We start from the raw sequence: 26,452 nt of genomic DNA on the forward strand, positions 1-26,452 counted from the left end.
GGTGTTCTCCTTGTGGTTTACATAACATGTTAACTTCATTGTTCAGGTCATTACGATCATGGCGATACTATATATACACTACCGTTCAAAAGTTTGGGGTCACCCAGACAATTTTGTGTTTTCCATGAAAACTCACACTTATATTTATCAAATGAATTGCAAAATGACTAGAAAATATAGTCAAGACATTGACAAGGTTAGAAATAATGATTTTTATTTCAAATAATAGTTTTCTCCTTCAAACTTTGCTTTCCTCAAAGAATGCTCCATTTGCAACAATTACAGCATTGCAGACCTTTGGCATTCTAGCTGTTAATTTGCTGAGGTAATCGGGAGAAATTTCACCCCATGCTTCCAGAAGCCCTTCCCACAAGTTGGATTGGCTTGATGGGCACTTCTTGCGTACCATACGGTCAAGCTGCTCCCACAACAGCTCTATGGGGTTGAGATATGGTGACTGCGCTGGCCACTCCATTACAGATAGAATACCAGCTGCCTGCTTCTTCCCTAAATAGTTCTTGCATAATTTGGAGGTGTGCTTTGGGTCATTGTCCTGTTGTAGGATGAAATTGGCTCCAATCAAGCGCTGTCCACAGGGTATGGCATAGCGTTGCAAAATGGAGTGATAGCCTTCCTTATACAAAATCCCTTTTACCTTGTACAAATCTCCCACTTTACCAGCACCAAAGCAACCCCAGACCATCACATTACCTCCACCATGCTTGTCAGATGACGTCAGGCACTCTTCCAACATCTTTTCAGTTGTTCTGCGTCTCACAAATGTTCTTCTGTGTGATCCAAACACCTCAAACTTCGATTCGTCTGTCCATAACACTTTTTTCCAATCTTCCTCTGTCCAATGTCTGTGTGCTTTTGCCCATATTAAGCTTTTCCTTTTATTAGCCAGTCTCAGATATGGCTTTTTCTTTGCCACTCTGCCCTGAAGGCCAGCATCCCGGAGTAGCCTCTTCACTGTAGACGTTGACACTGGCGTTTTGTGGGTACTATTTAATGAAGCTGCCAGTTGAGGACCTGTGAGGCGTCTATTTCTCAAACTAGAGACTCTAATGTACTTGTCTTGTTGCTCAGTTGTGCAGCGGGGCTTCCCACTTCTCTTTCTACTCTGGTTAGAGCCTGTTTGTGCTGTCCTCTGAAGGGAGTAGTACCCACCGTTGTAGGAAATCTTCAGTTTCTTGGCAATTTCTCGCATGGAATAGCCTTCATTTCTAAGAACAAGAATAGACTGTCGAGTTTCACATGAAAGCTCTCTTTTTCTAGTCATTGTGAGAGTTTAATCGAACCCACAAATGTAATGCTCCAGATTCTTAACTAGCTCAAAGGAAGGTCAGTTTTATAGCTCCTCTAAACAGCAAAACTGTTTACAGCGGTGCTAACATAATTGCACAAGGGTTTTCAAGTGTTTTCTAATCATCCATTAGCCTTCTAACACAGTTAGCAAACACAATGTAACATTAGAACACTGGAGTGATGGTTGATGGAAATGGGCCTCTATACACCTATGTAGATATTGCATTAAAAACCAGACGTCTGCAGCTAGAATAGTCATTTAGCACATTAACAATGTATAGAGTGTATTTCTGATTAATTTAATGTTATCTTCATTGAAAAAAACTGTGCTTTTCTTGCTAAAATAAGGAAATATCTAAGTGACCCTAAACTTTTGAACGGTAGTGTATCTGTATTCTTTTTTTTACGCTTCTACAAAATAAAACCAGTTGTTATAGAAAAAAAAAATTTTTAAATTTTTTTTTTACTGTTCACCTTTTTCAATAATTTTTTTCACTTTAATTAATATTAATAATAGATGAAAGAGGGAGCCCCCTCCCTCTTTAAACCACTTAGATGCCACAGTCACTATTGACCTTGGCATCTAAGGGGTTAAACGGTTGAGCAGGAGCCTGGTTATCATCACACAACAAAGCACCCACTCCTGTCCGAATGAGACACCCGTGCAGGACTTAGACTAGGCCATCGTGAAAAGGCAGCGGCCTAGCCTTATGCCCGTTAATGACCGCCGTGGAAAGGCGTATTGGTAGTCACTAGCATGTTAGTACAGGTAGATGATATACAAAATGATGACTACATATAATTCAGGAATATGTTTAGGATTGCTATTAATTACAGCTTCCCTAACTTTGTAGAAGGTATAACTTTATATCAGGGAGAAGGTCTATTCACAATTTTTATGAAGGCCCTGACATTTTGTTTACACAGCTGCTTACAATCTGGCCCAAATAGATCTTTTAGGCATTTTCTTGCAATTCATCTGTTATTTTTTTTTATAGTATTTGCCCCTTATTATTGACGTTTTAATGCACTTTGTCACTCATGAGTTTTTTTCACACATGAAGTACTGATAACCCAATCCCTTTGTGTTTACGTACGCTGTCATAATGATCATTCTATGCCCTTTCTTCTACCTGTGCCACATTCATTCTTCCACCCACCCAATTTGATTTGCATTGGCATCTCCTATTTATCCTTTTCTTTTTGATTTCCCTCTGATTCAGTGCCCATCATTTATTCTTGCAATTTCTTCCCAGCCGCATACCCTCACGGTCTCCTTTATTCTTCATGTGATTCCCAGTGTCTGTGCATTGCCGGTCTCTTATTGCCATCTAATATACTGTAATATTTGACTTGCATCCTGCAAACAGCCATTTCTCTTGCCCTCCTCTTTCCAGCTTTTTTTGTAATTTTTTTATATGGTCAAACGGAGAGAGAATCACAGTTAGAGGCTGTTAACCTGAAAGCAGCTGTAACGGCACATTTCTAAACGCTGGCACCTCTACTCCATCATTTTTTTTTTTCAGACCCGCATCCTCTCCCATCTGTTTTCACCTCTTCATCGCTTTTTGGCCTCTTCACGGTGTTGGCCCTGTTCTTTGTGTTGTCACACTCCCCATCTCAATGTCGGCCTGTTTCACAGCTTGTTTGCTCTGGTAATTAATAGCAATTATGTAAATCTACAGGAAAGCTCTGGTCTATGTGCAGTGTTTGTACTAGGCTTTATACAGATTTATTTACACTTGCACAATACAGAATCATTATTTAAAATCGGAATATTATATGGCACTTAAATGTGCCTTTTGCTCCATTATTATCATCTTACATCTTAGAATTAATGGATAGGTTTTAACATGAATAATATAACTTGAGCTTTACTGGAAAGTCACAATTCATGCTGTTTGATGGCCTCGGCAGCTGTAGATCCAGTGCTATAAACTTGCATTGGAGTGGTTTGCAGACGACAGAATTATTGCCTCGATAATGCCTCTAAATTGTACTTTAAATGTTGTTAAAGAATAGCTGTCTAGCTCCCGAAGCGTCCGTACTTTTATGCTTTGTGATATACAATGTTATTGATGTGTCATATTTGGAAAAAGTAACAAAACCTAAGCATCATGATTCAAAATAGCGTCTAAAAATAATCTTGTGGGATTTCAAAATAGCCAGATGCAGAATAGTTTCTGTTCCTTCAGTCTTAGGGCTCATACACGCAGCATAGATCTGTGCATGGAGCCTGTACGGCGGTGTATGGAGCCTGTACAATCAGGGGTGTAGCTATAAGGAGTGCAGAGGTAGCAGTCGCACATGGGCTTAGGAGCCTGAGGAGGCCCAAAAGCCCCTAAACCGCATAGGAAAACACCAGTATTATTAATGATATGTGGTAGGTTTGGGCCCTGTTATAGATTTTGCATTGAGGCCCGGGAGCTTTAAGTTACACCTCTGTGTACAATTTCTTAGTACGGAGCCATAAGGCCCTTTTACACAGGCCAATGATTGGGCATACGAGCGTTCCTACGAACGCTCATTCCCGATCATTGCCCTGTGTGAACAGGGCAGCGATCAACCGATTAATGAGCATATGATCGTTCACCGACTGATCTGCTCTTTTACGTGGCCAAGAAAATGGTCGCTAGTTGGCAGCACATCTTCCTGAGTAAACAGGATTAGCTGTTCCTGAGTTTGGCTACAGAGGTCACATGGGATGAAACGTCATCCCAGGAGTTGCGTTTTTTGCGGCAGAATCGCAGCTTTTCCGCCGCAAAGAACGCAACATCTGTTATTTGTTGCGGGTTTTACCTCCCCATTGAATTCAATAGGGAAAACGCGCAACAAATAATCAGCGTTTAGGCAAATACAATTGACATGCTGCGGATTTAAAAAAACGCAAGTCAATTTCTGAGCGGTTTTTCCACTCAGCATTTACTCAGCCTGTGCATAAGATTTGTTGTCTCTCATACACTTTGCGGCTACTGTATTATGCTGCGGATTTACCCCAATGAATTCCGTTGCGGAAAATCTGCAGTATTTATGCTACGTGTTAACTGACCCATAGAGTCCGATGGAGCATATATATATGAATGCGGAGGCATACGGAGGTACAGCAGACGGCTTATGCACCTCTATAGCAGCCCTATAGCAGACCTATAAAAAACTGAGCCATGCTAAGGTGATGTGCATGAGCCCTTAGAAAAAAAAGGATATTTGAGGTCCAATACCACCCTTAGGCCTCTTTTAGACGAGCATATTTTACATCCATATTTGATCAGTTTTTTTGTGAAAAGTAATCCAGAGCTCATGTTAATAACAATTAAGCTGTTCACATGGACGTATAAAATACAGCATGCATTGCTTTTATCTGTATTGCGGATGGAAAACGCCCATTAAGATCTATTTAGAGTCATTAAAATACGAATGCATCCATATTTGGTCCGTATGTTATCTGTATTGAATCTGTATGTCATGAGTATTGTATCAATATGGCATCTGCTTTTCAAAGGAGCTGTGTTATGTTATTCCATTATCTCCCTAGTAGACAGCCCATCAGTATTAGGGCTTATTCACACAAACGTGGGGAAACTCGCACGTAAAAAACGTGTGTTTTTCACGTCCGAGTTGCACCCGTGCGGGTCCAGTTTTCACGGATCCCCATAGACTTGATTCTATCGAGGGATCCGTCAAAACTGAAGAAAATAAAACAACGGCCATATGAATGGCCCCATTGAATTACATGCGTCTATGTGACGGGCGTTGTTTTAATGGCCGTCACAGGAACGTATTCAACGTTCGTGTCAGTAAGCCCTTACGGATCTGTAATACTGATGCATTACTGATGAAATACTGATGCCGTACTGATGCAAAATCATCTGTAATACATTCGTATTACGGATGTTTACAAATACGCTCGTCTAAAAGAGGCCCAAGAGTAGTTTCACACATAGGTCCACATTTACTAAGATAGTTGGAGTAAATTGCATTAAATCTTTTAAAAGGCTGATGTCTTTTAATAAATTTGGCGCATTTTGGACTGTATAAGGGCTTATTTACACGAACGTGTAATACGTCCGTGCAACGCGCATGATTTTCACGCGCCTCGCACGGACCTATGTTAGTCTATGGGGCAGTGCAGACAGTCCGTGATTTTCACGCAGCGTATGTCGCAGCAAAATGTAAACAAACAAATAATTCTTATTATTTGTGATGTTTTTCAGACCTTTTGGTGCGTTTTTAGGTTTGTTGCAGTTTTTTTTTTAAATGCAACATACTCTAGGTATGGTGTTGTTTCTGCCATTTTTCCCATAAGCTTCTTTATAGAACTTGCCAGATACACGCATGTTATCATGGTGCATTAACATATTTGGTTGTGCAGTAAAAACCACATACAAAATCGTGATAAATGTTTTTCTTACTGGTGAAATACATTTATTTGACATGTTTCCCCTGTAAAAACCGCATTGGCAAAAGGACCACATTGCAAAACCGTGGCAATTTGCGGTGAAACCGCGTGTGGTTTTGCCATGATTTCTTATTCAGTTTTTTACCGAGTGGCCTGAAACATCTGATGTAAATTCACCCTAAATGTAATAAATAGAAAAAAACGCTATAGAATAGGATACGCTTAAAAAAAACCGCATGTACCATTAAAAAACTGACTTTTTTAGATGCGTATTTTTTAAAACAAAAAAAGGCCTTAAAAAGCTATGTGTGAAGGAAGTCTTAGGGTATGTTCAAACACACTAATTACGGACGTAAATCGGGCGTATTAACCACCGAATTACGTCCGAAATTACGGCTTGAATGCGTTGACAAACATCTGCCCATTGAAAGCAATGGGTTGACGTTTGTCTGTTCACACGAGGCGTATATTTACGCGCCGCTGTCAAATGACGGCGCATAAATAGACGCCCGCGCCAAAGAAGTGTCATGTCACTTCTTCAGACGTAAATGGAGCAGTTTTCCATGGACTCCATGGAAAACCAGCTCCAGTTACGTCCGTAATGGACGCGGAGTTCAAGCGCCTGCACATGCCGTTACGGCTGAAATGACGGGCTGTTTTCTCCTGGAAACAGCCCCGTAATTTCGCCCGTTACGGACGCTGCCGTGTGAACATACCCTAAGGGTACGAACACACACAGCCCTAGAGTATCTAACTCAAAATTCCATCCACATTTTTGAGGCAGATTTTGAAATCCAATCGTTTTTTTTACACGTTTTTTAGGCAGTTTCTTTTTATTTTGCAAATGCAAAAACCGCTAGCAGTTTTTGGTCACAACTACGTCAAAAACCGACCCAAATGAACGGCTGTTTTTTACGTCTCTTATTGATATCAATGGAGGTTTAGAGGCGGAAACTGCTGTCGATAGGTGATAATTGTTTATTCTGGGAATACCCTTTTAAAGGGGTTATCCAACTTGTAAACATTTTTTAAAAACAGCTGCAAATGTTATGAAACAAAAAAATAATTAGTCAAAGTAGGAAGGCAAGTCCATGGTACCCCTTAAAAGTAGTAATTTCACTTAACTTCTGCATCTAATGGGGGTATAAACAGGACATATGCATACAGCAAATGGACTACGACCGTTTCGAGTCCCTCTGGTACTTTCTCAAAAACAAAAAAAGAACCTGTACTCACCTGTTCTTTTTCTCGGCCATCCAGCACTGATGCTCCAGGAGGTACTTCCCGCATGTAACATGTAAACACTGCAACCAATCGGAGGCCACAGCTCTCACATGCCATATTCCTGGCATCACCGCTCAGCGATGGGAGCCTTTATGGTTTCACACGTTGTTTGTTTTTTTTTTTAAATGTAGCACATTTTGCAGCATTTTACCTGCCATTTCTTTATGCGTTTTTTTTTCTTTTACCAGAAAACTCTGCAGCCATATGTTAACTGAAAGTCAATAGTGAAATATAAAATTAACTACAAAGATTGCGATTTTGATTGTAATATTTGTTTCAAAACGCAGCATGCCATTTTTTTCTGAAAAAAAATACTTCAAAATGTATGAATAGAAAAAATGGCACCAAAGTTCTTAATCACCAGTCTTAATAAATTCTCCCTATGTGTGCAGGAGGCCTAATGCTGCAAGAAAAGGACAAGGTTAAAGGGGTTATCCAGTCGCTAAAAATTGATGGCCTATCCTCAGGTTATGCCATCAATAGCTGATGGATCGGGGTCTGACTCCCTAGACCCCCACCGATCAGCTGTTTTGAAGGGGTTGCAGCGCTCGTACGAGCGCGGTTTCCCCTTCATTTCTTCTTGCTCACTGTGAATCGTTGACACAGAAGTACTGGCAATTCACAGGTATTGCAGCCTTTACTCCCATTGAAGTGAATGGGAGAAGAAGGCTGCAATACCTGTGAATCGCCACTACATCCGTGTCGACGATTCACAGCGAGCAAGAAGAAATGAAGGGGAAGCAGCGCTTGTACGAGCGCTGCAACCCCTTCAAAACAGCGGATCGGCAGGGGTCCCGGTAGTCGGACACGACCCATCAGCTATTGACGGAATAACCTGAGGATAGGCCATCAATTTTTAGCGACTGGATTAATGGACGAGGGGAAGTGTGGCAGATAATTTAAAAAAAATGCAGTATTTAGTAAACATTTAACATTTGTTAAATTTTTTTATACCATCAATAAAGTACATTTTCCAGTAGTCCGTTGCAAACAGCACAATCTCAGCAGCAGACTTGCTACAGATAACGTATTAGTAAAACATTTGTAATTATTACTACAGAGTCATTCCAACTGGCAGCCTCATGTAAACGGAAAATGGTCACCTACATTCATGCTTTTAGGGCACATTCAGACGTGGCGGAATTGCTGTGGAATTCCGCTGCGGACAGTCCGCAGTGGAAATGCTTAGCAGATAATCTGTCCATTAGTTTCCACACCTTTTTAGTTCTCTTCGTGCAGACGTTGCAGAAAACTCCGCTGCGGACCATAGGCTGTGGTGCGGAATTTTCAGTCCGCAGCATGCACTGTCTGTTGCGGAGAAGAAGCGGAATTTCACTGCCTATTTCAGCCTTTGCAATGCAAAAACTGAAATCTGTGGCAAGTCCACTGTGTTTTCTGCAACATCTGAATTACCTGTCAAATATGCAGATGTTGGTGCAGATTCATTGCGTAAGGGCATGCCCAGACGTGGCAGATTTCTTCCGCCACTGTCCGCATCAATGCCGCACAGAATCTGCGTTGCAGATTCTGTTGCGGCTCTGCCTAAAATGGGCATTAAATTGATGCGGACTAGCCGTTGCGTATTGAGGGGAAGAGGGCTTCCCTTCTCTCTATCAGTGCAGGATAGAGAGAAGGGACAGCCCTTTCCCTAGTAAAAGTAAAAAGAAATTCATACTTACCCGGCCGTTGTCTTGGTGACGCGTCCCTCTTTCGCCATCCAGCCCGACCTCCCTGGATGACGCGGCAGTCCATGTGACCGCTGCAGCCTGTGATTGGCTGCAGCCGTCACTTGGACTGAAACGTCATCCTGGGAGGCCGGACTGGAGCAAGAAGCAGGGAGTTCTCGGTAAGTATGAACTTCTATTTTTTTTACAGGTTGATCTATATTGTGATCGGTAGTCACTGTCCAGGGTGCTGAAACAGTTACTGCCGATCACTTAACTCTTTCAGCACCCTGGACAGTGACTATTTACTGACGTTGCCTAGCAATGCTCCCGTAATTACGGGTGCACACACGTAGTCACCCGTAATTATGGGTGCACACACGTAGTCACCCGTAATTACGGGAGCCCCACATTGTCTTCCTCAGTCTGGCTGTAGACCTAGAAATACATAGGTCCAGCCAGAATGAAGAAATGTCATGTTAGTAAAACCAATACGCTCCGCAGCACACATAACAGATGCGGACTTCATTGCGGAATTTTGACTCTCCATTGAAGTCAATGGAGAAATTCCGCAATGAGTCCGCAACAAGTCCGCTACACGTCTGCAACAACCATTGTATGCTGCAGACACCAAATTCGGCGCCGCAGCCTATGCTACGCAGCGGAATTGTCCGCAACGTGTAAACGAACACAACTAAAAAGCTGTGGAAGGCAATGGAGAAACGTGTACGCTGCGGATTTCCGCTGTGGACTGTCCAAAGCGGAATTCCAGAGCAATTCCGCTACGTGTGGTCATGCCCTAATTGCCCCAAATCTGCACCAACATTTGCAGCGGAAAAATTCCGCCACGTCTCAATGTGCCCTCAATGTGGTTTTGATATGTATGGTAAATATTTTAGTATAGAGGAAGGTGTATTTCATTCAATGGTGTATATCTGGAAGGTATGAAATGGAACAGAGGAAGATCTTTCTGCTCTGCGAGCACAATAGAAAATGATTGCTTAGATTAGATAAAACAAAAACCTAACATAAAATACATGAGTGTGTATATCAGTGTGATATTTGCACTATCTATTGTATTGGAAAAGACAGGCTAAACAGTAGTAGTGGAATCAGGGCCGATTCTAGCCTTTCTGCTGCCTGAGGCGAAAATTGAAATGGCGCCCTCCTGATCTTAATTTATATCCCCCAGGCTGTTCTACATCACTACCAGCCTCCTTCAACTCTTTCGGATGAGCCGTTGCCTTGTATTCCCCTGGCATGCGTGGTGCAGCAATGAAGCCAGGCAGAAAATACCTCGCTGCACGGTGCCCATGTAATGGCGCATCCGAGAAAGTTGGAGGAGACTGGTAGTGATGTAGAAAAGCCAGGGGGATGTAAGTCAAGCATGGAAAAGTGGGTTAGTAGTGAGGACTGTGCGACTCTTCAGGATAGCGGCATTGCTACATGACCCTTGATAGAGTAATTAGCATACAGCTGTAGATAGTGTCCCCTGTAGATATTGCCCCCCATAGAGCCCCCTGTAGATAGAGCCCCCTGTTGATAATGCCACACACACTGTTAACTAAAGAAACTTTACATACCTTATCCCGTTCCCGCACTGTCCTCTAGCAACGCAGGCCTGCTCTCATCTGAGCAGGTGTGCTGGAGCTGAACGATGTAAGTTGGACAGCATCATTGAAAAGCGCTGAGTGGCAGGGCAAGGAACTAATGTTCCTTATCCTGCCATTCAGCGCCTTTCAATGAGGCAATGGCGCGATTACGTCATAGCACCAGCTGCGTCATTGAAAGGCGCTGAATGGCAGGGCAAGGAACTAATGTTTCTTGCCCTGCCAGCGCTAGTAATTCTATAGGACGCAGATACAGTTCAAGTGCAGGAGGGGGTGGTGGAGGTTGGTTTCAGCGGCACCGCCCCCCCCTCAGAGAGTCAGCAGGCCACCACCTGTGGCGAGATGCTCATCTCGCCTCATAGAAGGTGTGACCCTGAGTAGATACATACATTACACATACGGTACATACATACATTATACATACAGTACATACATACATTATACATACAGTACATACATTACACATACAGTACATACATACATACATTACACATACAGTACATACATACATTACACATACAGAACATACATACAGATGTAGCCGTCTTTACCTTGAATTTTGACGCATTAAATCAACAGTGGCTAGATTCCTTTTCTTAACTTTTTCAATGACTTTTCAATGGCTTTTGTTGTGTGATATCACGCTGCAGCAAGTTATCAGAGTCAAGTTAAAGATGGCTACATCCATACATTACACATACATACATACACTACACATACAGAACATACATACATTACACATACAGTACATACATTACACTTACAGTACATACATACATTACACATACAGTACATACACTACACATACAGTACATACATTACGCATACAGTACATACCTTCAACATACAGTACATATATTACACATACAGTACATACATACATTACACATACAGTACATACATTATACATATAGTACATATAAAACATTACACATACATTACATACATACATTATACACTACACACACACATTTCATTTACCTTTTGTGCAGGCTGCTGCCTATGTGTATATTTATCTTGAAAAAGTTGGGGAGGATTCCTCCAGCTCACCTTATCGCATGTGTAGACTTGCACACGGATCCTCGTGTCGGCACACGCAAGAAGTCAGGAAAAAAGAAAGAGCAGAAGCCATGACTAAGGACGCTGTATGCGTCAGAAACGCGTAGGCACCGCTTACACTGCCACATATCCTACGAATTTTTCTTGAGAATATCTATCTACAATGTTACCTGTTTTTATATTTATTCATTTTTTCATTAAAACTTGGAAATAGTTTCCGCTTTTAATACAATCTCAAGGACACAGCGCTGGATCCATCTCTTTCTTTTTTCCTGTATATTTATCTTGCTGTGCAGGGAGACTCCAGAGAAAATCTGTAGAAGAGGTGGTGAGTCCATAGCAGGATTTCCCCTCAGCCTCTTCATCCCAGCAGCAGTGCAGACACCTTCCTGCCTCCCTCTCCGTCCCGACACTGAGCAGGATCATATTACAATAGCTCTGCTATTGTAATGACAGCAGAGTGGAGAGCTGGTAGGGGGGGGTTATTAAAGTGGCACAGGAGAGATGTTTTTAAGGAAGCAGCACATCTTGCAGCTGCTAAGTGGAGGGGACCTCGGCTAGCAGTTCTGTAATGCCCCCCCTCTAAGACTTGGCAGGGTGCCACCTGAGGCCAGAGGCTCAACTCGCCTCATGGTAGATGAGGTCCTGAGTGGAATAGTCGAATAAATAATGCCTTTTGCATCTTTACAAGTCCAGAACCACTTAAAACTACATTCCAGCCACAAACATTAATGTATCCATAAATCAGCAATGCTCTGGCTCGGGATTCCACTCCTAGAGGAGCTCCTGTCTAGGAGTGGAATCTCCGGACAGAGCGTTGCCGATGTACTAGCCAGGGAATCCTCTTCTAGAGGAGCCCCTGACGTCACAGTCCATATAGAGACAGTGAGGACAGGGGCTACTCCTGGACTGAAATCCATTGTAGATAGTGCCACACACCCCCTGTAGATAGTGCCGCACACACCCCCTGTAGATAGTGCCACAGCCCCCCTATAGATAGCGCCACCCACCCTGTACATAGCGTCACACACCCCTCCCTGTAGATAGCTCCATTGGGGCTCCATCTAGGAGCTCTGTCCTGGGATTCCTAGATGGTAGACGCTGACGTCACTGTTCATATATGGACAGTGACGTCAGGGGCTCCTCCGGGAGATGAATCCCCGGCCAGAGCGTCGACAACGCCATGACCGGGGATTCCGGTCCAGGAGGAGCCCCTGTCGTCTGTCCATATATACGGGGGGTGTGTCATTACCTAGAGGGGTGTGTGTGGCACTACCTACAAGGGGGTGTGTGTGGCACTATCTACAAGGGGGTGTGTGGCACTATCTACAGAGGGCACTGTGGCATTATCTACAGAGGGCACTGTGGCAGTATCCACAGAGGGCACTGTGGCATTATCTACGGAGGGCACTATGACATTATCTACAGAGGGCACTGTGGCATTATATACCGGTGTGTGTGTGGCATTATCTACAGAAGGCACTGTGGCAATATCTACAGAGGGCACTGTGGCATTATCTACTATGGGCACTGTGGCAATGTCTACAAAGGGCACTGTGGCAATGTCTACAGAGGGCACTGTGGCACTATCTGAAAAGGGGCTGTGTGGCACCATCTACAGGGGGGCTGTGTGGCTCTATCTACAGGGGGTGTGTGACACTATCTACAGAAGGCACTGTGGCATTATCTACAGAGGGCACTGTAGCACTATCTACAGGGTAAACATGTGGAGCTATCTACAGTGGGCACTGTGGCATTATCTACAGGAAACAGTGTGAGGCAATATCTACAGGGAGTGGTGTGTGGCACTATCTACTGTGGGCAGTGTGGAGCACCATCTACAAGGGGCACTGAGTGTGGCACTATCTACGCTGGTTTTTATGCTACAAGTAGTGGTCAGCACATATCGTCTAGCCCTTGTGATAAAGGGAGACATCAGCTGCCTGTATACAACCGGATTACCAGTGAGAGATACTGGCCACCATAATAGTTGTCAGCCAAACTAATGCAGAAATTTTTGTTCGTGTATTTGTATGCAGAAATTCTGGTAAGAAAGCCACGCCCATTGCCCACACCCACCAGATAAGCCACACCCCATCAAACACACCCACCGAAAAAGCCAACCCTAAGGCTACATTCACACGTAGCGTATTTTGCTGTGGAAAATACGCAGCAAAACCGCAGTAAACTGAGAAATTTGCAATAAAAGACGCACCTACATGTACATTTTTATGTGCATTTTTCGGTGCATTTGTTACATTTGATGCGTAAATAACTGCGTTTTCATGCTGTGGGTTTTGCTGCGTATTTCTTTAGAACTACAGGGATAGAATTTGCAAGCGGAATCGCAAGATACATTCTGCGGTTTTGAAAATTCGCACCGCGGGTCGATTTACGTCCCAAAAAATACTGCAGGGTGGACATGAGATTACCTGGAATCTCATAGACTTTGCTGGTACTGTATTACGCTGCGGTTTTGCTGCACGCTAATACGCAGCGTGTGCATTCGGCCTAAGTGTCTCTGGAGAAAAATATAAAATGTTGGCAACTATATATTTGTAGTCTGTTACCATGGAGATAATAAGCAGCTGTAAACTAAACAAAGAGTTGTAGACACAAAATAATAGGAAGTTTTAATCAACACCATTTTTCAAAGCTGGACATAACCTTTAACAAGTCTAAACTATTGGTGTATTATTATAACCTAGCAATATATAAAGCTTTACTGCTATTTATATAAACTGTTCCTTTTATCTACACCTCTAGAGGGACACATGCTGTACTGTATGTTATTGCTCTGATATGTTCAAAGTCATTTATCAAATAGCAAAAAGGCTGGACCATAATTTCATTTTGTCATGTCGGCAACTAATCTTGTCACTATTGTAACAATACATCAAAAGGATAACCAGGATTTATTAATTTTTTTACACTCTGTTGACAGTGAAGTGACTACTGTAATGCTAAACCGAGAAAAGTGACTGAAAATGTAAGATTGTTCCTAAGCTTATTAAGACATACTACAAGGCTAGAAAATAAAAACAGTCACCATGGCAACTAGAAAATTGACCCCAAGTCTTGGTCCCTGTACAGGTCTTGCTCCCTGTCCTACGTAAAATTGCTGGCAGTGCTTCCAACCGCAGCAGAATACGTGTAGTCATGCTGTCATTGACAGCATCCCCACCAAGTATTCTGGCAGAGACGGTCCCAGACCTCTCCTACTGGGGAAAAAGAATGCAACTGCCACCACGTGCTCCGCCACTACAGCATCAATCTCTGTTAGCAAACCGATGCAGGAGCAAAAAACTACATGCAACAGCCAGGAATAGTCTGCTGACATATGGAATCTGCCAGCAGAAGACAGGGGTCCCAACTGGTACTACTGTTTGGAAAGGGAGACACTGCTGTAACCAGTAGACTTTCTGTGACTACTAGTAGAAAGGGAGGGGTACTGCTGTAACTATAGAAAGAAACAAGAAGGACCTACTGTAGCTTCTGATGGAAAGAAGGACCACTTCTTTAACCACAAGGGAAAAGGGGAGTTTGTGGTCCTGGTTCCAAAGGCTGGTGTGATATTAGGCCATTTTGTCTTTTTTCATAAAAGATTACAAAAAGCTGTAACACAATAACACAATGATCAGATTGGGTTTCAGAGGAGTATCCGTTGTTTTCAGAGGAGTATCCATCGCCTTTAGAGAGGCATCCGTCGCCTTGTTCTCTCTGCCATCAGGCTGGTGATGATGAATGTTATTGCATATGCTAAAATTCCATAAGGTAATAAAGATGCTGTTGATATGGCAGCCATAAAGTGAGTTTCAATTCATTTTTACGAACAGCAATTTTTAAAATTTAATTGGCAGCAAGGGTTTTTCTGTGCACCACTAAACATTCTCTCTGAATATAGACAGTGTGTATGTATTTTTTTTCGTTTTTTTTTTTATTATTTCTAAAATAAATACCATACAAATGTACATCAAATACACCATACAACAAAGCAATTGGTTAAGATCACCTGTCTCACCAGGGAAAATAGGTTAGGGGGACCACATTGGTGTACACCACCATATAGAGCTAAATTTGATAAGGAAAGGGGGAGAGAGGAAAGATGTGGTCTAGGGTTGAATTAATAAATAACTTTTATTGATCTGCATTAAAAATTGTTAAAAGTCCATTGGTGCGAACTGGTATGTGTGAGTGACCCCCAAACTCACATACCATTGGCCTGAAAAATTGGAGTTGGTGTGATATTGAGTGATTTCACTTTGTATAGTGTTGAGTGATTTCACTGTCGCTATTGTTCCATTGTAGTACACGTATCAGCTCCAGATGGGTTGAAGTGGAGTCAAAATATCAATTTGAGCAGTATGTCAGCTAAAGGAAATCAGCTATGCTAGAAAGTGGGCTAGTGTAGTATTTGCTGCGCTGTTGTAACAGCAGGCAGCTGGGTAAACTTTAAGTTGGCCCTGAAATAACTAAATGCGCAGATGTATTATTGGCCACGTGCACATCTAGCCTTAATGCTGCGTTAATAGTAGGAAGTTATCATAGCTCGAGAAAATTTATATATTTTATAATATTATGTTGAGTGATTTCACTCAGTGTTAGGCTGAGTGATTTCACTATCACTGATATTCCGTTGTAGTGCACATTCCGCTGAACTGTGAATACAATTTTTTTATTATTTGTATTGTATGGCTCCAATGATGTGAAGTGGAGTCCAAGTATCAATTTGAACAGTGTGTCAGTTTAGAGAAATTGAGCTATGCTAGAAGGTAGGTTCGTATGATTATTGCTGCGCTGTTAAAACAGCAGGCAGCTAGGTGCACTGAGAGTTGGCCCTGCAATAGCTAAATGAGCAAATGTATATTCGGCCACATGCACATCTAGCGTTATTGTTGCGTTTATAATAGGCAGTTTGAAGATACAGACACACCCCCACGCCGCTGTCTTGCCAAAGAGCAGCAACGTAGAGAGCGGCTATGATGTATGCTGCTATGACCGCTAGTTGTAAACCCAGAGGCGGCGGTGTGCAGCCGTTCTCCGGGTCGTGTTTGGTATTAGAGCGGTTTGTAGGTGGGTCCGATGACCGCGCTCAGCTGTGAGCCGAGAAGCGGTCTAAAGAGTTAGCTCAGTGTATAGGCTGAGTTAATGAGTGGGGCGGTGAGGGCTCGAATACCGAGACCCCACAGTCTCCCCACACCAGGCCTACGGTCTAAGTCCGTGGGTGAGATAAATTATCACCCCGGGAGGGCTGTACACTGAGTCACCAGCCATCAGACCTTAGCGTGGCGAGAGGTGAGAGAGGTGCCCCGACTGTTCAATGTTAAGCAGCTGTCTCTGTTCAGCTCGCATTAGCCTACGCTACACAATACGGCTGACAGCTGTCAGTGAGTAGTGTAGCGCACTGGAACAGCTGACAGCTGTCAGCCGTATTGTGTAGCGTAGGCTAATGCGAGCTGAACAGAGACAGCTCTGGCAAATTGTTAGCACCAAAGGATTGTGGATTTGAGCACCCGACGCGCGTTTCGCAAGTATTCTACACAATACGGCTGTCAACTGTTCGGGTATGTTCACACGGCCTATTTACGGACGTAAATCGGGCGTTTTTGCCCCGAATTACGCCCGAAAATAGCGCCTCAATAGCGCTGACAAACATCTGCCCATTGAAAGCAATGGGCAGACGTTTGTCTGTTCACACGAGGCGTATATTTACGCGCCGCTGTCAAATGACGGCGCGTAAATTGACGCCCGCGTAGAAGAAGTGACCTGTCACTTCTTTGGCCGTAATTGGAGCCGCTATTCATTGACTCCAATGAATAGCAGCGCTAATTACGGCCGTAATTGACGCGGCGTTCAAGCGCCTGCACATGCCGGTACGGCTGAAATTACGGGGATGTTTTCAGGCTGAAACATCCCCGTAATTTCAGCCGTTACGGACCCCCGCCGTGTGAACAATACCCTTCCAGTGCACTACACTACTCACTTGCAGCGTGTACCGCTGCTTAACATTGAACAGTCGGGGCACCTCTCTCACCTCTCGCCACGCTAAGGTCTGACGGCTGGTGACTCAGTGTACAGCCCTCCCGGGGTGATAATTTATCTCACCCACGGACTTAGACCGTAGGCCTGGTGTGGGGAGACTGTGGGGTCTCGGTATTCGAGCCCTCACCGCCCCACTCATTAACTCAGCCTATACACTGAGCTAACTCTTTAGACCGCTTCTCGGCTCACAGCTGAGCGCGGTCATCGGACCCACCTACAAACCGCTCTAATACCAAACACGACCCGGAGAACGGCTGCACACCGCCGCCTCTGGGTTTACAACTAGCGGTCATAGCAGCATACATCATAGCCGCTCTCTACGTTGCTGCTCTTTGGCAAGACAGCGGCGTGGGGGTGTGTCTGTATCTTCAAACTGCCTATTATAAACGCAACAATAACGCTAGATGTGCATGTGGCCGAATATACATTTGCTCATTTAGCTATTGCAGGGCCAACTCTCAGTGCACCTAGCTGCCTGCTGTTTTAACAGCGCAGCAATAATCATACGAACCTACCTTCTAGCATAGCTCAATTTCTCTAAGCTGACACACTGTCCAAATTGATACTTGGACTCCACTTCACATCATTGGAGCCATACAATACAAATAATAAAAAAATTGTATTCACAGTTCAGCGGAATGTGCACTACAACGGAATATCAGTGATAGTGAAATCACTCAGCCTAACACTGAGTGAAATCACTCAACATAATATTATAAAATATATAAATTTTCTCGAGCTATGATAACTTCCTACTATTAACGCAGCATTAAGGCTAGATGTGCACGTGGCCAATAATACATCTGCGCATTTAGTTATTTCAGGGCCAACTTAAAGTTTACCCAGCTGCCTGCTGTTACAACAGCGCAGCAAATACTACACTAGCCCACTTTCTAGCATAGCTGATTTCCTTTAGCTGACATACTGCTCAAATTGATATTTTGACTCCACTTCAACCCATCTGGAGCTGATACGTGTACTACAATGGAACAATAGCGACAGTGAAATCACTCAACACTATACAAAGTGAAATCACTCAATATCACACCAACTCCAATTTTTCAGGCCAATGGTATGTGAGTTTGGGGATCACTCACACATACCAGTTCGCACCAATGGACTTTTAACAATTTTTAATGCAGATCAATAAAAGTTATTTATTAATTCAACCCTACATAGTTACATAGTTACATAGTTAGTACGGTTGAAAAAAGACACATGTCCATCAAGTTCAACCAAGGGATGGGAAAGGGGAAGTGGGATGGGAAAGGGGAAGTAAAAATTTCTACACATAGCAGTTAATATTTTTTTGTTCTAGGAAATTATCTAAGCCTTTTTTAAAGCCATCTACTGTCCCTGCTGCGACCAGCTCCTGCGGTAGGCTATTCCATAGATTCACAGTTCTCACAGTAAAGAAGGCTTGTCGCCTCTGCAGGTTGAACCTTTTTTTCTCCAGACGGAGGGAGTGCCCCCTTGTTTTTTGAGTGGATTTTACATGGAACAGGATTTCACCATATTTTTTGTATGCGCCATTCATATATTTATATAAGTTAATCATGTCCCCCCTTAGTCGTCTTTTCTCAAGGCTAAATAGGTTTAGTTCTTTTAATCTTTCCTCATAACTTAGATTCTCCATGCCCCTTATTAGCTTCGTTGCTCTTCTTTGTATTTTTTCCAACTCCAGGGCATCCTTTCTATGAACTGGAGCCCAGAACTGGACTGCATATTCTAGATGAGGCCTCACTAATGCTTTGTAAAGTGGTAATATTACATCCCTGTCCCGCGAGTCCATGCCTCTTTTGATACACGACAATATTTTGCTGGCCTTTGAAGCAGCTGATTGACACTGCATGCTGAAATTTAGTTTATGATTTACAAGTACACCCAGATCCTTCTCAACAATTGACTCCCCCAGTGTAGCTCCCCCTAGGACATATGATGCTTGCAGGTTTTTCGTACCCAGATGCATAACTTTACATTTATCTACATTAAACTTCATTTGCCAAGTGGACGCCCAAACACTTAGTTTGTTTAAATCTGCCTGCAATTCACAAACATCTTCCATAGTCTGAACTATATTGCATAGCTTGGTGTCATCTGCAAAAATAGAAATAGTGCTATTAATCCCATCCTCTATATCATTAATAAATAAGTTGAATAATAGTGGTCCCAGCACTGAACCCTGGGGTACACCACTTATAACTGGGGACCATTCAGAGTAGGAATCATTGACCACAACTCTCTGGATACGGTCCTTGAGCCAATTCTCAATCCAATTACAAACTATACTTTCTAAACCTATAGTCCTTAATTTACCCATTAGATGTCTATGAGGGACAGTGTCAAATGCCTTTGCAAAGTCCAAAAACACTATATCCACAGCGGCCCCTCTGTCTAGGCTTCTGCTTACCTCTTCATAAAAACAAATCAGGTTGGTTTGACAGCTTCTGTCCTTTGTAAAACCATGCTGGCTGTCACTTATAATACTATTTATTGTCACATAATTCTGTATATAGTCCCTCAATAGCCCCTCAAACATTTTCCCCACAATTGATGTTAAGCTTACTGGTCTATAATTACCCGGCGAAGACCTAGAGCCCTTTTTGAAAATAGGCACCACATTTGCCCTGCGCCAGTCCCTTGGCACTATACCACTCATGAGAGACTCTCTAAATATTATGAAGAGGGGGACAGAAATAACTGAACTAAGCTCTTTAAGAACTCTAGGGTGTAACCCATCTGGTCCCGGGGCCTTGTGTACATTTATTTTATTTAATTTAGCTTGGACCATATCTACATTCATCCAATTCAGTATATCAACTGATATATTAACAGCACCGGCAGCGGCTACATCAGCTGCTCCTTCTTCTGTTGTATATACAGAGCGGAAGAACCCATTTAGTAACTCTGCCTTCTCTTGATCCCCTGTGACCAACTCCCCATTACCACTATCTAAGGGTCCTACATGTTCAGACCTGGGCTTTTTTGCATTTATATGCTTGAAGAATTTTTTAGGATTTGTTTTACTATCCTTGGCCACCTGCCTTTCATTTTGTATTTTTGCTGATTTTATTACATTTTTACAGATTTTATTAAGCTCTTTATATTTTACAAAGGCTGCAGATGTACCCTCAGATTTGTATTTTTTAAATGCCCTTTTTTTGTCATGTATTGCCCCTTTCACAGAAGGTGTAAGCCATGTGGGGTTTAATTTGAGTCGTTTATACTTGTTACCTATAGGAATACATTTTGCACTATAATAACTCAAAGTAGATTTGAAAATCTCCCATTTATCATTTGTCCCATTATTTGACATTAGTTCTTCCCAGTCTATATCCTGAATTGCAGCCCTCATCCTGGGGAAATTGGCTTTCTTAAAATTAAATGTTTTTGCCCTCCCAGCCTGTGTTTGTTTTTTACAGTATAGGTAAAATATAACTATATTATGATCACTGTTACCGAGGTTTTCACGAACATTGACATTCCCAACAAGCTCTGCATTATTAGAAATGACCAGATCCAACAGAGCTTCACCTCTAGTCGGGTCTTCCACAAACTGGCACATAAAAATTTCCTGCAACAGGTTGAGGAAATGTCTCCCCTTTGCAGTTGAAGCCGAACTATGACACCAATTAATATCCCGGAAATTAAAATCTCCCATTATCACTACAGTACCCGCCTGTGCAGCCCGCTCCATTTGTTTATATATTTGACCTTCTATCTCTTCAGTTATATTGGGGGGTCTATAGATTACACCAAAAGTAATTTTTTCAGTGTTTACTTCCCTTTGTAATTCCACCCACAAGGTTTCAACCTCCTCACAGTATTCACCCACTATTGTCTATTGTCACCCTAGACCACATCTTTCCTCTCTCCCCCTTTCCTTATCAAATTTACACCATACAACGAAACACAGAAGAAATAAAAGATAAAAATACACATTTAAATTATTATAGAAAAAGAGAGAATGAAAAAAAAAGGAAAAGAAAGTAAACAGATAGGAAAAGAATATAAAGATGGAGTTAGTTAATTAAGATAAAAAGAGAAATTTTCCCATTATTGTTATATCTACAGATATTAGGAATAGCCCTGCTCAAGGCAGGACTGCACTCTACAATCTGATTCCTTTCTTACCAATGGATCATATACCCTTTAAATAGATTTTTTTCCTCCATCCAAATCTTCCATCTAGTTTGATAGATTGACTTCTTATTATTTTCTCCCATCCAATATTCATATTGAAAATAAACATTGAGTCGGTTAATTACTTCATTTATCAGGGGGATTTTATCAGACTTCTAGTGTACTAATATTTGACTGCGAGCTGCAGACAGGATTTTACTAACACACCACCTGGCCCATCCTGGGATAATATCTAATCCAATGTGAAGTAGCGCCAACTCTGGCCTAGGTTCGATCATTTTTTTACACAGTTTGGATATTAATGAGAAAATATCGAGCCAGAATTGCTTAAGTAAAGGGCAAAACCACCACACATGCGGAAGATCCCTTTTTATCCATAACGTTTCCAACAGAGGGCCGCTTGCTCCTCTGTGTGTATTGCTAAGCTTGTCAGATAATAGTACCTTCTCAGTTGTATTTTCTTTAATATTACAATATGGCTTATACAATAAGTGTTTTGATAGGCATACCTTACAGCTTTTGCCAGTTTTCTATTTAGTAATCCTGTTTTAGATCCTGTTCCCACTTGATTATAAATGTACATTTAGCATTATAGCCCCTAGTTACCAGCGCATTATATATACGAGACAGATTTCCTTCCTATATTATTCCCCAGCCATTCATTATTTTTTGGGCACATACTCCTAGTACTGGAAAGTTTTTCAATAAGTTGATATTTATGGCATATGCTTCTTACCTGAAAATAGAACATAAAGTCCGAAGCCTCCAAATTAAACCTCTCCCTCAGTTCTTCAAAGGATAGGAGACAATGGCTCCTTTGTATATCGTTCAAGGAAAGAATACCATTAGAGAGCTAAAATTTATATCGGCTATTTGAAATGCATCTGCCAATATGCAATATTTTTAAATCACTAAGTTCAAAACTGAACCAATTCCCTTCTACCCTTGTCTTATTCCAGACCTGAAGTATATCCATCATTACGTGGTAGGTGCAGGTTAAGGTATGGAGACCCAGTTTATGTGCGAGCAAGAATTTTCGCAGTGTTCCAGTTCCACCTATCATACCCTGTTCTATTTCGGACCAGGAATTGGCTTCTCCCCCTCTCCACCACAATGACAATGCTTCCAGAGTTGAAGCTTGGTAATATATCAATAGGTTCGGAAAACCTACTCCTCCGCCTTTCATCGGCAGAAATAAGTTTGTTTTAGCCACTCTTGGGTGTTTCCTTTCCCAGATATATCCCAGTAAAAGATCTTGGGAGTATTTTAATTGTTTTAATAGTTAGGTATAGAGGTAGGCAGCAATATATATACAGAATCCTGGGAAGGGTGAACATCTTTATTGCGTTTATCTTTGCTAACCAGGACAGTTTACCCTTCCCAAAACTCTGCAGATCATCCCTCACCATTTTGATTCGTTTTTTAGAGTTCAGGTTTATCATTTGGTCAACATCTGGAATGATTTCAATGCCTAAATAAGTAAGGACTCCTTTAACCCAGTGAAATTTAAATTCTTGTTTTAAATCATTCTGGGCTTGATCTGAAAGATTATTAGAGAACGCCTGGCATTTATGCACATTTAGCTTATAATAGGATATTTGAGAAAAAAAACATTTATTATCTGTCTAATCTGAGTCAGCGAGCCCATCGGATTCGTACAGAAAATGATGAGGTCAGCCGCATATAAAGTAGTTAAATATGATTTTTTATTAAAGACAATGCCTTAAATATTTTTATTTGCGCGTAGTGCTATTGCCAATGGCTCTATAGCCAGATCGAAGATCGAGATGGAGATAATGGACAACCCTGATGGGCGCCATTAAAAATCTTAAAACGTTCTGAACTAGCACAATTACAAAAACCTTTAACACTTGGGAATAAATAAAGATCCAATATGTGTGTATGTTTTTTGAACAAACAGACTTTTTTTTTCTCTGAACTTTACTGATCTTTTTATCAAAGAAGTAGTCCTTTATTTTTTACACCCATAGAGGGAGAGAATTTAAGGCTCTGTTCACATCATGTTTTTGCATCCTTTTAAAAAGTACGGTTTTATTTTTTTGTCATAGTTACTATTAAGACTGGATGCAATAGGGCATGAAAAATGATGTAGGCTACTTTTTTTATGTCCTGTTGAAGAACATGATCCAGGCAGATCATGGTTTGTTTTTTTAACAATACAAGTTAAAGGGGTTATTCGGGACTTTTCAAAATAGGCAGCAGGGCAGGGGATGGTTTAAAAAACACTCCTCAACATTGAAATTGCAACACCAAGAAGGAAAAGTTTTAGAATTTTTTGAAATCATAGGATTAATAGATATAGGATTGCACCACGCACATAAAAACACGCACTTACATGACTTGGCATGCTATCAATGAGGTTATTAATGGTTGTCTGAGCAATGTTATGCCATGCTGAATGCACTTGGGCACGCAAATCATCAAGATTGGCTACTATTGCCGACCAATGACGTCCCAGATATGCTCAATGGGAGACAAGTCCGCTGCAGGCCATGGAAGCACGTTTAGGCCACGCAGGCTGCTCACAGTAGCACGAGCAACATGCGGCCTGGCGTTGTCCTGTTGAAAAACGGCTTCTGGGAAACTTTGGAGAAATGGCCGTACCACTGGTTCCACAACCAAATCAATGTAATGCCGAGCTGTTCTGTGCACATGATAACGTCAATTACGGCTGAAATTAGGGAGCTGTTTTCAGGAGAAAACAGCTCCTGCATTTCAGACGTAATTGCTTGTACTCGCATTTTGCGAGGCGTCAATTACGGACGTAATTTGGAGCTGTTCTTCATTGGATTCAATGACAAACGGCTCCAATTACGTCCCAAGAAGTGTCCGGCACTTCTTTGACGAGGCTGTCATTTTACGCACACCGTCTTTTGACAGCGACGCGTAAAATTACAGGTCGTCGGCACAGTACATCGGCAAACCCATTGAAATGAATGGCCAGATGTTTGCCGACGTATTGGAGCCGTGTTTTCAGGCGTAATTCGAGGCGTAAAACACCTCGTTTACGCCTGAAAATAGGTCGTGTGAACCCAGCCTAAGTGTACCTGAAATGAAGAATAGATGCATTCGGCTACCGTACATTATGCCACCCGAAACCATAGTCACAGGAGTAGGATCGGTATGATGTTAACTTGCGAAGACCTCTTCATGGCGTTGCTCACATGGTCTCCAGACCAATCTCCGGCTATCATTGTCTCCGAGACAAAGCGGGACTCATTGCTGAAGAGGATAGACCTCCATTCGAGCCTTCATTGCCATCTTGCTGTGCACCATTCTAGCCTTTGAGAGCAGTGGTGTGTGGTCAATTGAACACCTGTAGCTAGACATCTCGGTCGTAGCCCAATGTCATCCAAACGCCTTCTGATGGTTTGTGTCAACACTAGTTGCCGCCCTAGGTCAGTCTTCCAATTCGTCTGTGCAGAAGTTCACCTCCGCGCACGTCTTGCTGTCATTCCTGTCCATTGTTGTTTTCCCAACCTCCGGGACACGCAACATTGAACAATGCTGACATCTCGGCCTTGGCCCATTGTGATTTGCTGGAGTAATAAATCAAGGTTTCTCAGTTCAAAGATACTGTTCCTCTCAGTTTGCGACAAGGGGTGATAACTGGCATGTCGATGAACAGGAGGCATCGCGCAATCATCCCACACCACTTGATCAGATTTTTGAGGTTTCATGTGGCTAAAAAACTGCATTCAATCTGGCTTTTATGCCCTTCCACATGCCACAGATTGGAGCTAGGTGCTTGAAAATTTGATCATTTGTAGATCTTAGCGACACCTGCTACTTCCTACATTTGCATAACCTTACGGCTTGTCTTTCTTGGTGTTGCTATTTCAATGTTGAGGAGTGTAATAAACTAGCAGTTATTCACCCCCTGAAGTGCCACTCCATTCCAGTGCTGAGACTGTTCTTCAAGGCTTCGGTCCTGCAAGTCCCTGCAGCGGTTACGTTCCTCTTCATCGGTCGTTAATTGCAGCATCACCAATCAGAAGTCCCGGATAACCCCTTTAAAGGGTATTCACATCTTCTACATTTATGACATATACACAGGAAATGCCATAAATGTCTAATAGATGCCGGTCCCAGCTCTGAGACCCTCGCTTTTCCCGAGAACAGAGGTCCTGGTGAAGCTGTTTTACGTTGTTTGGGTAACTCCAATTGGAGGGGATTTATTGAAAACAGTGTAGCAGTTCCGGAATCAGCATAGCTTGTTGTGCTTTACTATTTCTGTAACTCCCATTCACTTCTATGGGAGGTACGAAAACAGCGTAGCACAGCGAGCTACTGTTTCTGTAAGACCGGCCACCTCTCCACACAGTCTCTGCCCGGATGTGGCGGCCAGCGGCCACTTCACCAGGAAGGCCGGGGTCGGGGGACACTCATTATCGAGAAAGGTGAGGGTTCCACAGCTGGATATGCCATAAATATCTAAGAAGGGTTTACATCTTTAATGGCAACAGGGTGAAAATGAAAAGGTCAATTTTTTTTTAATCTTAAAAAAACAAAACAGTACAGCACAACAGGATGCAAAAACGTGGTGTGAGCGTAGCCAGGGGAGACAAGGTTTTCGTCCATTTTTTTTTATAGTGGTATTACAGTCATCAGTGTTTATTACCCATCCCCAGGATAGGTAGCAAATGTTAGATCAGTGGGGGTCTGACCTCTAAGTCACCCCCAATTGCTAGAACAAGGGACCCCAGGCCCGGTTCCTTCCCCACCAGCACATCTGAGCAAGAAATTGTATGGAGCAGTGGCCAAGCATGGGGAAGAGGCCAACAGACAATGAACAGCAAAGTACTTTGTTGTTATTAGGTTAAAGAAGAGTTGATTTACTAATGAAATTGGCCGAAATTAAGATTTTTACTACTCATTCATTCCTGCAAATCATTTTTCAACAAACTCTATGTGAATTGTAAAAG

General features: G+C 42.4%; 1 protein-coding gene across 2 annotated transcripts in view; it reads left to right on the forward strand.

Annotated features, from left to right (window-relative positions):
* The window catches only part of NCAN (neurocan), a 195,766-nt gene that overhangs the window by 62,508 nt on the left and 106,806 nt on the right, over positions 1-26,452 (forward strand). The gene's annotated exons all lie outside the window — the stretch shown is intronic.

This window comes from Rhinoderma darwinii, chromosome 1 (genome assembly GCF_050947455.1).
Source record: "Rhinoderma darwinii isolate aRhiDar2 chromosome 1, aRhiDar2.hap1, whole genome shotgun sequence".
In the NCBI taxonomy this organism is placed as follows: domain Eukaryota; kingdom Metazoa; phylum Chordata; class Amphibia; order Anura; family Rhinodermatidae; genus Rhinoderma; species Rhinoderma darwinii.